Here is a 16,327-nt window from a genome sequence, read left to right on the forward strand (position 1 = left end):
TTTTTCTTTTTTTTTTCTGTTTTGCTGGGGTTTTTTTTTATAATGAGGTTTATTTAAACTTGTACACATTTTCTGAACTCTCGCTTGTCATCAATGTCATTCTGTCACTAAATGTGACAACTATATTCCATCTTAGAAAATTATTATATTCTTTTTAAGAACCCACAATTTCAGACTCCATCTTATGTACCTCTCAATCAAAGTAAATACCTTGTTCATTTTACCACTTTGAACTTAACATCCACTCTTACAAAGGATAATCACATATTTTCTTTCTTTCTCGGTTGTTTTTCATTGATTTGATTTTTTGTTTGATGTTTTACTTGATTTATATAATATTCAAATAAGGTTCCATATTTTCAATCTAGTAATACGTATTCAATTTTCTTGTAATTGTTAAAATAAATGAATTGATGGAACGATATTAGTTTGTCTGCTGCATTTTATTTGTCGTTCCTTTTACTTTTTATGACACAATCTATCTATATTTTAACCATTATGATATGACGAACCGTAGAATCTCTAAATCCTAACCAGGTTGCGTAGCTGAAAAGTGGGATATCCGTCAATGCTAGTGTTAATAGACCGCGCCTACGATCAGTTTAACAGTAACAAACTGGCAAGATATTTACAACATTTTATTCGCACGTCTTCATTAACACATTCCTGTCGATAATCTTTCTAGCTTTAATTTCCTATCTCCCGCGTGGAGCTATTTACCCAACAACGGAAAATCATGCAATATCAATTTACTTGTAAATATCCAATTTTTTAAAACTATCAAATCAGGGTTGACTATTACCTCGCGTCTCAATTAAGGATATAAAGTATTAAAGAGTAAGGATGTGAAAAGGTATTGGGTCACCTGCCCGACCACGTGTTTTTTTCACCATGGGTAAGACAATTCGCGTGCTTCTATCGGGACCAACAGGCATGATTAATATAAGTTGATATCACTTGTTTCACAAGGAGTTATTTTTTATTGGGATAATGATATTAATCATGTTTCCATTATTTACGGATAGAATTCTAGTTTTTACAAGTTGTTTACTTTCAGTAAGAGGTTAACAATGACTTATATATCGATCCATAAGAATCAATCGATATTACATTGTTTATATACATGTATATATCAGCCTTTTGTCCAAACGCAGCTTATTACAAATTTATTATTGACTCTAGTGGAGGTGCTGGCTTTCAGACCTAATTGCATAAATTGTTACATCCAGATTAATTAGATTTTAACAATTATAGTTACTAATTGATGAATTATGCATTAATGTGATTTTTTGGTTCAAAAATAAACCAAAAGGTTTCAAATATAATATAGAACTGTTCAAACATGTATAAACATTCCGTCAGTTTGACAATGAAATAAATATATCCTTGAAATTTAGAATTAAATAATTATTTGATAACAAAACAAACAAAACAAAAAAAACAACAACAACAACAAAACAAAACAATGGATAGGAGCATTTACATGTACAAACTCGTGTATTTCCGAGGCGTTCTAGCGACGTGTCGTTATTGGATATCGTGAAACGTGATTATAAAGTTTAATGTAATTGATAGTAATTTCAAAATTATTTCACTACAAATCAGTGTATTAGGAAGAAACGAGAATATTCTCCAAGGCCAAGAGACTAGAATGATTGTATGAATGACACACAGCTGAATATTATGTTAAACTTGGATTCAGTAAGTTAATCAATGCAGTTGATACTGATAATTAAGTAAATACATTTTCAGAAATATATAAAGAAGTTACAAATTAAAAAGAAATCTTAATTGGTATGGATGTTAAATGAAAGAAGACAACTTCAATAACTCGGTGGTTTACGTACATGTAATCCATTTTGTAATTTTTTTTTAAAACTTTTTATCTCTCTTATGCATGCATTCATAATCCATACCATTGTTCATAAGAAATTGTCGTAGCGTACACGGTATAAATAACATACGAAGACTACTAGTTCCGCCATGACATTAACACATAAACCGCAGATTAACTGCACTTAAACGTAATTACATGATGTTTATGGATGAGACTTAGTTAAATATCAATACACATCAAATAATACACGTATAAGGCATGTTAGCTTATAAAAAGATGAGTATAAGTATCCAGTGCAGAAGGCATATCTATTCTTCTTCTTTAAAACAAATTAAATTTGTATTGCGATACACTGGTTTGTATCAACCTCGTCAAAATGAGGGTCAATATTAGTGATAACAGTTTTGGTGTTGCTATCTTCCTATATTGTCATTATTATTGTCATTTTTACAATTGACCTGAGTGTGCAGCTTGTAAGGTGTTCTGAAACTTCTTCTGCATTGAGGTCAGCCTCCAACGTATAAGGTGTTCCGAACTACTTCTGCATTGAGGTCAGCCTTCAATTTGTCCACACTCCGTGTATGATGACATTAACCGACCGAATGTTTGTGTGTTAACCTTATCTGTTAACTAAGGATTCCAGTAACGTCTTTGTTCTACGTTGTTATTGTTATCAGCCTTCGGTGCAGTTTCTTTTTACTGTTGACGTTAACAATCATTCACGATTTTTTCACTCTACTTGTGAGCTTGCCTTCGTCTTAAGAAGAGAGTCTGTCCCCTTTGTGTATGCCTTCAGTGACGACTTTGTCCTACATTTTTGTTGACATTAGCCATCAGTGTAGTTTATTCTATTTCTGTTGTCGTGAACCTTCATTCACAATTTTTCGCTCTACTTGTGAGCTTACAAGACTCTTCAGTACAGATTGTGTCCTGCTTGTGTCTGGACCCCGATTTTGAGGTAATTTTTTCCTCTATACAAGTTTAAGTCTGGGTGTACTTGATAACCATTTGTAATACCTTTGTACATATCTTATATCCGAAGTACCTTAGTTTTTAGGTTATGTCCTCTATACAAATTTACACCCATTTGTACTTGGCAATCTTTTGTTATGCTTTGAAATATCCTTTTTTTATCCGAAGCATATTCATAATTTATATATAAAGTAATCAATATCGGTCATTTGAAGAAACATCAATACATACTCCATTGTTGAGATAACTAGAAATTTCCTTTGAACCTGTATCTCTCCGTCGCCATGTTTTCCTCAAGAGCCTAATTATCAACGATATCAACTCAAGGTCGTTTCAAACTTGTTCAGAAAATAAATTGCTGGCGAAAACCGTCACGTAATGTTACAATTGTATTAATCCGAAATCAACATCAGAGTGACGAATTTCTGAATGGAAATAACCGCAATCGGAAAACAATCGCTGTTGATCTGATTTCAAAGATCAGGTGTCATGTTGGTCTGATCAATGAAATGTTACAAGGTTATTGACCTCGCCCATTTCAGAAGATGGCCTTTGGTGTTTTCCCCCGGAAATCTTGTATTAACGAATAATGAGTGTACATTAACGTTGAATTAAAGAAAGTTATAAATGACGGGAACAGGAAATGGATTTGATTCGTTCTATTTTTGTCACGGGTTTCTTACAAGCGTAATCAACATCCCAGTATCTTGTATTTATATGTACGATCTGTAGCTTCGCTATCCAAGGGTTTCAATCCGTCTATTCCACTTCACAAAACGGAATAGGTGGATCGTTGCCCTAGCAATGATTAACTTGACAGACTTGTAATTTAACTTGTTCTATGCAACTGTCCTAACTAAAATAAAAATGTTTCTCTACAGCATTATCGTGTATCAAAGTTTGTATATTCTCAACAATATGGAATTAGTATCAGGTGACATTTGTTACCAAAGACATTTATTCCATCTAAAATTCCCAACTAAAATAAAAATGTTTCACTACAGCATAGTCGTGTATCAAAGTTTGTATATTCTCAACAATATGGAATTAGTATCAGGTGACATTTGTTGTCAAGGACCTTTATTCATCGCCCATAGTCATTGGCGAGTGTTTCAGGAAACAAATTCCATATTGTATTCCAATATAGGTCGATGGGAAAACACAAAAAGATGTTGGTGATTGTTTGTTGATTCCTTGACAGATTGCATTGCAATATTTAGTCCCTGAGGGTCACTAACAGTGGCTATGTTTCTATACTACAATATGCATACTTATCCTATATTCTGTTATTTCTCGCAGCGTACTATAAAGAGTAAGTCGCAAAATCTTTGTAATACAATTGTCTGAATTGTGTCTCTATATTCAGTATTTCCTGACTTTTTAAGAAGAACGATAGTTAATATCAATATTTTACTTTCTTAAATAAACAAATAACTTTACTCTTCTGAATTTTTTTTCTTCGTGTTGGTAATGTAAATATAATATAAGTTACATGACACAACCAATGTGATATCTAAGAGTGTAAGGTTTCAATGACTACACTGTCATATTAATGCGACTAAACTTTAAATGAAATAAAATAACTTTGCTTTTTTGCAAGGTGCATGTAACCAACAGAATTTCCATCACAGGAAACTTAATGCATTTCCCCATAAAACTAACTTTAGTTTTACCTTATGATAGTACCGACATTGGAATATAAGTACTTTCCATGTTCACTACCGTAAGTGGAATTCACATTATCAATATCTAAATGCTGCTATATTTATGCATATGTCATCTTGGTAAATTTCGTAGTTTGCAATTTGGGGTTGAGTTGTGAATTGATTTGATCCATGTGGTAAGTAAATAGAAGAAGAGTACGTATACGCGGTCGTTGGTTTTGTGAACGGAATCACGATGATATATGTAAGATAGCTGCTGTGTGGTTAACGCAACGCAATGTGAATTTATATTAGTAAGTATGTCAAGAAAAAAAAAGGCAGTATTTGACCTTGGGAAACTGAGCTTTAAATGTGTTATTGTTTTAGTTAAAGTTATGTGATCAATATAAGCCAATCACATACGTTGTTACATAAAATGAGTATAAAGATTTATTTTATTCATTGCAAATGTGTAATATTCGTTTAAATGTCAAATACACGAATAAGATAAAAGTGCTGTATGTTCAAGGTGAATTACATTGTATAATTTAATTTCATGCAATGTTGGAACTCTTACGAATACATCAATTCACAATGCAAATATGAAACTCAAGTACTTATTATCAAAAATATACCAGATTCCTTGATAATTATATGCCTACTTTGATTGTCATGACTTCCTTTTTTGATTTCCATAGTTTTGTTCCCTAGCATTACTGACGAGTCCTAGAAGAACGAAACAGCTGTACGATGTCCTTAACATCACTAACGAGTCCTAGAAGGACGAAACAGCTGTATGATGTCCTTAACATCACTAACGAGTCCTAGAAGAACGAAACAGCTGTATGATGCCCCTAACATCACTGACGAGTTCTAAAAGGACGAAACAGCTGTATGATGTCCTTAACATCACTAACGAGTCCTAGAAGGACGAAACAGCTGTATGATGTCCTTAACATCACTAACGAGTCCTAAAAAAATGAAACAGCTGTGTGGAGTCCTTAACATCACTAACGAGTCCTAGAAGGACGAAACAGCTGTGGTGAGTCCCTAACATCACTGATGGGTCCTAGAAGGACGAAACAGTTGTATGATGTCCTTAACATCACTAACGAGTCCTAGAAGAACGAAACAGCTGTGGTGAGTCCCTAACATCACTGACGAGTCCTAGAAGGAAGGAATAACTGCATGATGTCCTTAACATCACTAACGAGTCCTAGAAGGACGGAATAGCTGCATGATGTTCCTAACATCACTGATAAGTCCTAGATGAACTAAACATCTGTCCGATGTCCCCAGCATCACTGAAGATTATTAGTAGGACAAAACAGCTTGACGGCGAATTCTATATTCAATATTCATCTAATAAAGTCTGTACTATAACTAATTTATAATTCTTGATTAATGTTTTAAAAGATATTCACTTGCGTTTTTCGTACAAGTAAGTGTTGAAAGGAATATCCTAGCTATAATGTGTTGTTTGTGTATTTTGCTTAGCTGGTTAAGTTGTATCTGCATCAACGATTTGTAGTTACACTTATGTATAGTAATAACACATTCGCTATCCAAAGGTTCCGATCCGCCTATTGCTCTTCAAAAAAAAAAAAAAAAAAAAAAGGATTAGGCAGATCGTAACCGTTGGATAGCGAAAATGAAATGATTAACGTGATTGGCCTATGTGTAATTCTTTGTCCTAACAGCTGTGTGAGTAAAGTGTTAATTATTTGTCTTAAATTGTTATCTATCATGTTATGAATTACATATTAATTGATATAAACGGATTATTTCGATATTCTTTGAAAACATACATTTAAGGCCAAACACCCGAAAACAGTACATATTCCCTCTTAAAATTGTCTGCCAGCATAAGGTCTTGTACTAATGACTTGAGATAATATCTTGCGTTGACGAAATATGTGTATTTTGATGATAATAAATTCCTTTCTGTGTCATTAACTATAAGAACAGGCATTGAAATTAAATAATCTTAGCCATCGTACATGTAGTATATTTCAAATGCGTTTAAAATCGGTGTCGGTAGTCTCCCTTTGATTGAGTTAAGATTGCACAAATAATAACACCAAGTCTCAAATGTCAAAAGTTTATTAACGTTTGTAAGAAAAAAATTAGTATATATATCTTAAAACGAGGACAAAGACATCGGAATACACACAACAATACCTAAAAACTGTAATACGGAATGGTATATCACGAATACAAAAATTACTAAATTATTTCAAACATTTTCTCATCTCTGAATATCACGTTATGATATAACGACCTTACCTTAAAAAAAATCACAAAGAAACTGGACGCTATAGCACAAAGTATTTTGGTTTCTACCGTAGATAGGCTAATAAAATAAACACTTTTTAACAACTGGACAAAAGTATTGCTAAAATCATGGAATGTTATCAATAGTTTTATAAATAGATATACAATACCATGATATGTTCTCAAGCTTCATTCAAGGTTTATTGTTTACTATAAGCAAATAGCCGCTTTTACCGAATGATGCAAGTTGAATCTGTGGTTAGTAATTATTTGATTAAGGTGTTTTTTTCAATAAAGACAATCTAAATGTTTTTCCTTAGACTGCGAAAAGCATTTTTTCATATTGTTTTTTTTTTTATCATTTAGACGATATTTCAAATTAATAAAAACGTATAGAGTATATCTTTATCATAAAGAGATTAGTTATACTTGTAATAAAAAATAAAAAAACATAAAGTTTTATCTGTATTATGACGCATTGACAAAATATCATGGAATTGTATTACAAAACGTAAAACTACAAAAACAGTTACCCTGAAAGTTTAAGTCTGAAAGAAAATAACATATAAGAACATATCTTATTTTCAATTATGCACATGATGTAATAAAAAAAATTCAATACGTAACCACGGACTCATCGGTTGTTGACACCAGAGGTAATTTGTAAATATCACATCAATACAGATGATAAAACTAAGTGTATTTGCATGTGAAATTCACAATAAATCATATTTAAGAAGATATCAAAATATTTGACAAGCAGGAAAATATCAAATATGACAATAAGATGTTATGTGTCACCAAATTTCGCCAATCAGAAGCTAGCATAACTAATGACGTCACACAACCTCAATACATCTGAGCAACAACAAAATTATGTAAACTATGAGGGGATAAATTTTAGTGACCTGTCCTAAGCCAAGATCTGTACTAAACTAAGATTTGTACTAAACCAAGATTTGTACTAAACAGAGATCTGTACTAAACAATCTGACGTCACATTAGCACGTGCTGACCCCATTATATTTTCGATACGCCACAAATGACACAGTACACAATACTCAAATTGAAAGAAATGTGGAAAATACAACCTTACTAAATGAGATTTTGCACTAACTAATGCTTTTTTACTTATTTTAGATTAAACACTTATCAAAAGTCTTATTGCTACGAAACTTATTTGGTATCGAATCCACAACTACAGGCCATACATACATGTACATAATAAGAACACAAAGTCATTCGGAAACATATAAATATAACTAAACATTTGATGAACATATACTGTATATCGAAAGACATCTATATTATAATCAATATTTTAAAATCAGTCTACAGCAGTATAATTATATATAGGAAAAGATATTTATCAATATCAATAAAAGAATTAATCAAAAATGTCATCATTAAAATACCACAAAGGACAGATTTTATTGTTTATACGTATATATATATATCATGTTTTAGAAATAATTTTCATAATTTTCATAATTTTTTTGTTTTCATAAAGTTCGAAAGCGTAAATAATAACAAAAAAGTAAAGAAATTGCAGCTTACTTTTCGGCTTGCAACTCGTTATGTATAAAAGTATGTAAAATGTAGAAGGAAAAAAATCTATAGACTATATATATTATGTCATCATGAAATATATACATATAATAAGAGAAAAAATGAAACGACACGAGCGAGCCTTATTATTGGCAGCATGTATCCGTATGTACGAACTTGCGTAGTATTTCTTTTGATGACAAAGATATTGTATTTACAAAAGGGTAAAAATTCGGTAAAACGTCGAGCAAAAAATTACAAAATATGTGAACATCGAACAGTGTTATCCGTCCGTCCGTCCGTCCGAACACATATATATGTACGTCCGCCTGCCTGGACATATCATTGGATGATATGAGCGTGAGGCACTTCCGCGTTCGGCTTTTGAGTCGATCGCTACCTCTCTTATCCGATGACTGAATGTACATGTCTGTTATGGTTAATGCATAGGGGATTTGGCCAGTGGTTTTCTTAATCACGGACATGGTTCTGCTTGTTGGTCCTGACTCATCATCATCATCACAAACTCTGTTTAGTAAAAAGTAAAAATCGAATTTTCATCATTGCATGGCGTGTCAGCAAAACGTTACAAATGGCAAACAGAAGGACAATATGTCTTTGCCTTGAAAATTTGACAATTTGCATTGCCCTTATTGTTGGAATTACTTCTTTACCCAATATGACCTTTCAAGTAATTCGTATCCTGCAGACATACGTTTGCAAGGATCAAGTGTTATCCAGCATTATATCTAATTTGTCATGTAGCAATAACGACAGTACTGACAAGTAAATAGTCAAATTTTCGAAGCAATCTGCCCCTTTATCATGACACAAATGAATTACAAACGATTACATGCAGACATGAAACAATTAAACAAGTTTAGTAGATAAACAACGAACAATATCGTTATTCTTGTGTTGATGATCCCCTCGGTCGATACTTAATTCACCGAAGGCCTATTGTAATCGATATGTGATAGTTTGTAATTTACTTGTGTCTTGATAAAGGGGCAGAGTTTCCTTGAAACTTCGACAGATAACTTGTCTGTACTGTTGTTATTACTACATGACCAATTATCTATTTCTATTGATACGCAACAACCAAGCATCTGTTTGTTAAGATCCAATACCTACATTGGACCATACAGTCGTTATTACTTACTAGTCCCTATATTCGAGAATAGAATATACTACAGCGTTTACACTTCAAAACAAGATATACCAAAGAGTTTACACTTAAGAACAACATATACCATAGCGTTAACACCTCAGAGTAAAATGTACAACAGGGTTTACTCTTTAAAACAAAATATACCATAGGGTCAACACATCAGGTCACAATATTCCATGGTATTGACAGACATCGAAGGGATACATCTTTTCAGAAACTAATGTGCGGTCTATGTCATGTAGAAGCATGATTTCTTCGGCACATTTTATGAACGTCTCGGATAGAATACCTTTACCACGTACACTACCAGACTACGAGTCAGTATGTATAAAACCACAACAGCGTAGTTTGATAGTCGACAGGTAGGAAACCTTGGCTACGGGTCCTCAGCATTGCTACATTAAGGTCAAAATGTAAGATTTCTAAAGGTATGACACGCAACTAACGAGCATGGCTGAAAAATGACAGCTTCAATTAAACTGGCATATTTGCCAATTTGGCGATAACAATAAAAATGACAGTATACCTAGTACACTGTATAACTGATTATGACCTATGACCTTTGGCCTGTTATCGGCGGTGACATCCCTATTCCACTGTACATACCCTCAAAGTTGACTCCTCCGTCGCCGTCGATGTCGGCCGACTTAATCATCATTTCCAGTTCGTCATGTGATAAGTCCTCGCCCAGTCGTTCCATAACTTTTTTAAGTTCATCGAGACTGATCAAACCATTTTTGTCCTCGTCAAACATTCTAAAGGCCTCCTTATAATCTTCACGGGTTGTCTTTGAATTACTTTTTCTCATCATGTGGACAAACTCCTCGAACTCGATCGTACCATTGGCTATCGAAAAGAAAATCAACAATTCTCATTGGATAAAACTACGGGCGAGTTTTGAGATGATAAGTTGAACATTTTGAAATTAAATGAAAGAGCTGTATGAAAGACACTGAAGATATTGGCACCATTTGATTCAAATTCATGGTTATGTCAGTAGATCCAAATTTCAATTATATTGAAACATACAACTTATTTTTCTTCTTGCACTAATCAATGCATAAAGTTTTGATACCTTGCATAAGAGACGACAGAGGGAACTAAGATCAGGATTACAGCCAGAACTGTAAAAATCTTGATGGGTCGATAGATTATAGCTGCATGATAAAGAGAAAGTTCCAAACAGTTTTGGATTTCTTTACTCGAAATGATCATGATAATTGTGGCGTCATTCAGACTTGAACAAATAACCAGATTTGATGTAAACTTCAGTCGGCAGGTGCCGGTGTATTCTCTACCTTGTAAACAAGCATGGTCTTCACACAAACTGATGACGTAGTTATCATGTAAACAACAAGGGAGCACTCATTATACATAATGTGGGTGACCATTATTTATGATATAGTTTATACGATAACTATCGTCACAATAATAACATATCATGTCACGTGACCTACCGTCCTCATCGACGTCATTGATCATGTCCCGTATGTCGCTGGCTGTTGGATTTTTACCTAGCGACCTCATGACAACCTGGAGTTCATCAGAGGTAATCTTGCCGTCACCGTCCTTATCGAACAGTGAAAACGCCTCCTTGTAGTCTAAAACAACAAATCAAAACATACAAAACACATCTCTACTGCTTGGAAAAACAGAATAATTGAATCATAAGCTATATTTCATATATATATTATATATATATGTATATACTGTCGTAGTTGTACCGAGAGAAATATCTATAATATATGTACAATTCGTATCCATGTATGTAAATACATTGCGATCCAGGTATTCTATATCATCTTATAGACGACTTCCACAATGATCATGTCAGGGTATCGGGCCGACCATCACTGCGCCATTGAAACGTTCTTTTTAGAACGCCGATGTGGCGCAGCGGTATAAGCTGCGGGTATTTCTGGCTAGGCGATTAGGAGCCGTAGATCATGAGTTCGAGGCCCGGTCAGGGCACGAGTCAAAAAGTTGTCTTCCTTCGGCATTTGTGTTACTATGTTATAGATCTATCTATTAGCACAATGTATCATATACACTATGTGTTGGTGATCCGAAGAGATAGATTTGAATTTCCTGTCCGGTAGTTGTACCGAGAGAAATATATATATATATATATATATCATGTAAAATTAAGTAACATACAATGTACTATTCGGCATTGCTCTGTACGGGCGCTAATAAGTTTTTTTAGTATATAATCTATATAACAAAACACTATACAACTCCAATAGAAGACGCATTGGGTGGTTGGAGGGCACATTGGTAGCACACATGCCTTTCAACTAGGCGACCGGGGTTCGATTCCCCGGTCGTACGTGAAAACGTATGGGAGTCCCCTGCCAGACCACGTGGGTTTTCTCCGGGTACTCTCGTTTTCTTCTACATGTAAACCCCTCGCGCGCTTCAATTCAGGCCAACAAAAGTGATAGACATAAGATGATATAACTTGTTACGCAGTTGTAGATAAATACATTGTATATTATATATTTAGAACAAGCATCAGTAACACCGCTGACACCCCCGCGACGGTATGACGGCAAGGCTGAAATTAGCATTTCACTTTTTCCCATAAACCATTTTGTTCTGCTTAAAAGGTTATCAGCTGGCTTTCTAAAAATAATTTTATCTTGCAAGCTTTTCCACATTGTATCGCGTGAACATCTATTTCAATGCATGATTGAATTTGATGTTATTTTATGCTCTCTTGCGGCTGGAACACGATTTGTCTTCTGTGTCAAATGAATAATCTATGCATGTATATATTAGCAACTTATAATCAATAACATTTATTAGATAATTGCAAAAAAAAAAAAAAAAAAAAAAAATTGCGAGGGAGTACAATTGTCGTGTAAATGCATGCTTAAGCAAGCTAATTAATTTACAATATTAGTTCTATCATGAATCATTCATGAGGCCATTTCAAATAATTCGAACGTATTTTTCAAGTCAAATAATTAGAGCATGGTTTTTTTTAATCATATTAATTGTGACTAATGGCGGCCATTTTTAAATTATACTACAACTACAAATAATTAAATAAGTACCGTTAGTGAATATAAGCTGATGAAACTGTCTCGAGGCTTAGGTAAACACGTCACCATGGTTACGTCGTTTTTATTGTGCCATAGCCTTCCGTTGACCAACTAATTTATCAATTATCCATGACCACTGTACACGGCGCCTGAAACCCGGGCGACAATTCGGTATCTGTTACACGAAATCCCCTGGTAATTGTATGGTATGTGATATGCCCTTAAGTAATTAATATATCTGATTAAATACGATAAATATTAATTATGCAAATGATGGTTTAACATTTAAATCTAATGTTGATAGCGTGATGAAATATGGTAGGGTTCCGTTATTATCAGAAATCATCGGCGACATTTCTATTCGGAAGATCTCGGTCAATTTAGTATTCTTTTTAGTAGTTTAGCAGTTAATGTGAACCGGATAGAATATTAGTCATTATCGCATTAAATTGTCATATTTTATCAAATTTTGTTTGACAGGATCGCATAAAATATTAAGAGAATGGTAGCGTTACGTATTCATTTAGTAAGTATAACTATACGGTATAAGATGAAATGATAATGTGAAAAATGTATTATACAGCTGTTTCGTCGATCTTGGACCCGACGGTATCTCTTGGAGCCAATATGTTTGAATTTGGAAGGGATGCGTGCAAATAAAACTGGGCTCAGACAAATATCAAAAATACATGTATACCCCCTGGGGATTGAATAACCCTATGACTTCTTCAGTTTCTTAAATTTTAGATTTCAAGTTTTAAATGAAAAACAATACGACAACCTGAAGTATATATGTGAAATATGGAAAATGGATAAATAAATAGATATGAATATATGTATAGATAAAAAAAATAAGATTAGGAAATAAAAAATAAAAAATATTAGTTATTTTCCCGCAACATATTTGTTTATATTTTTGTTTTGTTAAGTTGACCATACTTTAGCCAATTTGTATTGCACATGTTACATGTATCCAATATACGTCTCAATTGCATCACGTGCTAGAGGTGATAACGATCGATATAATTACGTCCTGGGGCGACATATTTTCTGCACGTTTACATAACGTATATGAAATTACCCATTTGTATATAGATTTCCCATCAAATATAAATGAACAATCTGTAGGCCTGTCTGCTACATCTATCGGTCACAGAATAACGAGAACTATATACATTGTATACCAGTTATATATTATGTAAGGAATACCAGCGTTTACTGCCCTTTCTAGCTAACTCAGTAGCTGATCCACTTGCTTCACAAGAGGGTTTTTTTCAAAGAATATCTAGTAATTTCTCAATAAAAGAATAAACATGAGCTAGTTGGGCCCAGTGACGTCACGCGTACACGTGGAATCGGGTATTTATAAACTTTACTTATCTTAAAACAATTGGAAACAAACCATATCAACTCAATGCTATGTCAATCAATATTGTTGGCCCGATTGAAGCCCGCGAGGGGTCTTACTGTGGGAGAAAACCGGAGTACCCGGAGAAAGTCCATGTGAAAGCATGTGACTTTATGCTGTTTCAAAAGTATTTATTATTCAAATATCGATTTTTGTGAAGCATCGTGTTCGGAACTTCCCCTCTATCATTTGTTTGTTGATATTCGTTCAGGCCGATTCTTATTTGTCAAACTTACCTTTAAGTCAATTCTTATAATTTGATCTGCTATCATAATACACAACTCTTGTAAACGTATACTTTTATGGACCGAGACTTTTCTCATAGAGATAAATGCGCCGCTGCATTAACGAATCAAAAGCGACGTTACAAACAATGACGTCATTTTAACGTTATGGACCGATAACATAATATCTTAAGCATTGGAAATACAATGTACTTGTTAAAAGCATGATTATATTATCTACGTTTAGCGGTACTTAATTTCCTAAGCATTGGAGATAGTTGTTAGAAGCAGGATTACAATATCTATGTTAAGCGGTACTGACTCTATGCCTTTTTTAACAGTTTATAATAAGTGCAGCAGGTACAAGGTAACGCCAGGCTGATATTGATTGAGACACATACAGGCAATGTCTAATACTGAACACACGCCTTATCGCCCTACAGGTGCCATGTACAGACAAGAGTTGTCAGAAGACATCATACAATGTAGGTCGCCGAGTGGTTTAAAATTCAAAATTGACTGTCAAATATGAAAGCCCTATCTCATACGGTTAACATATTGTGTCCAAGGTTAAAATTTGTTTTAAAAGCAGGTACAAATTGACGGTCAACGTCAGTAGGTCCGCAAATGTCGAATCAATGGGATGGTTTTGTGACAAGGAACACACATGTCAATTATAAAAGCCCTACCTCGAAGGGTTAACATACTATAGCCAATATTAAAGTTTCTAAAAAGTAGGTCAAACGTCATGATCAATGTCGGCAGTCCGCTAATGTACAATAGTACAAATGAAAAGGTCTTATGACAAGAAACACGTATCTCAAATATGAAAGCCGTATCGCGTAAGGGTAACATAATGTGTCCTAGATTTAAGTTTTTTTTTTAAAGTAGGTCAAAGGTCACGGTCAAGATCGACAAGTCAGCTAATGCAGCACAGATGATAAGGTCTTGTCACTAGGAACACGATATGTAAAATACCTAAGCTGTATCCTGATTAGTATTGACACAACACTGTTTTATAAAATCTTTAACCTAGCTGTCTACCGACGCCGACGCCGACGTCGATGCCAGAAGTATAGTATTAGCTCCCCTAAAAACCACACTAATGCTAACATGCCACACGTGTACGACTATTAGTGTCGTATTATTGAAAAGGTTGTCAAATGTGTTATTTTAAAATATTGTTCAGCGGTAGTCTTATTTTAGCGTATTTTGTTCTGGGACGCTATTGCGCTAACTTATTAATGTAGGTGAATCAATTCATAATTGTGCTAATCTGTAAAAATGATATTCCGCTAATATTTGACTTCGCCAAAATTTGTACGGTTACAGTATATACAGAAAGGGGAATGTGATTCTGTATTTAACAATACGTACCGGCCAAAGTGTCATCTTCCGACTGCTCCTGGAAACAAAAAAAGAAAATAAATATAAGTAACGTACTAATTTGTTAAATAGGCAGAGTACAACTGACGTGTAAAAAAAAAAAAAAAAGACTAAAAAGACACGCACACAAAAAAAAACAAAAAAACAAAACAACAACAACAAAACAAAAACAAAACACACACACACACACACACACACACACACACAATGTAAACGGATTTCACTAATAGCAAAATGAGAAAAAGACAAGAGTGTAAGACAGTGTCCTCTGCTACACGATACTTGTTATGACAATTCCATGTGATAGCACGTTCCATAAATAAGAGCCGCGACAGTAACAACAAAACTGTAGAGAATATAGACGAACACATCTAATAACACAAAGAATTATCCCCAATGATATCGTGCTGGTGACTATAACCCACGTTTATGGTAACATGGCAATCTGTCACGATCACAGCAAATCAGAAACAAATTGTGCTTTAAATGACGTGTTATTTCGAGCACTCTATTCTGTATTGAGTGAAACAATTTCCGTTTTCTAATCACAAGATCTTCCATCGTGTGGTCGACAGCATTATTTCAATTCTTCAAAGAAAAATATGCTGTTTTGTTAATGCATTGATATAGAGATACAAAATGTCATATAATATTTTTGCATTGTTTTTTGTACTATTGTAATATTAATGCGGTTGTATCAGAAGCATCGATAAAGTTACAGTTCAATTTCAAAAACATAAGTTCCATTGTTTCAAAAAAACAATGTGTTGTTCATGAAACTTGGTTCGTAAACGCCATTTTTTTTTTCATTTTTTTC

General features: G+C 33.9%; 1 pseudogene; it reads right to left on the minus strand.

Annotated features, from left to right (window-relative positions):
* Nucleotides 1–16,327, minus strand: part of LOC117324586 — a 61,344-nt pseudogene that overhangs the window by 13,498 nt on the left and 31,519 nt on the right.

The sequence above is a fragment of the Pecten maximus genome, chromosome 3 (genome assembly GCF_902652985.1).
Source record: "Pecten maximus chromosome 3, xPecMax1.1, whole genome shotgun sequence".
Lineage (NCBI taxonomy): Eukaryota > Metazoa > Mollusca > Bivalvia > Pectinida > Pectinidae > Pecten > Pecten maximus.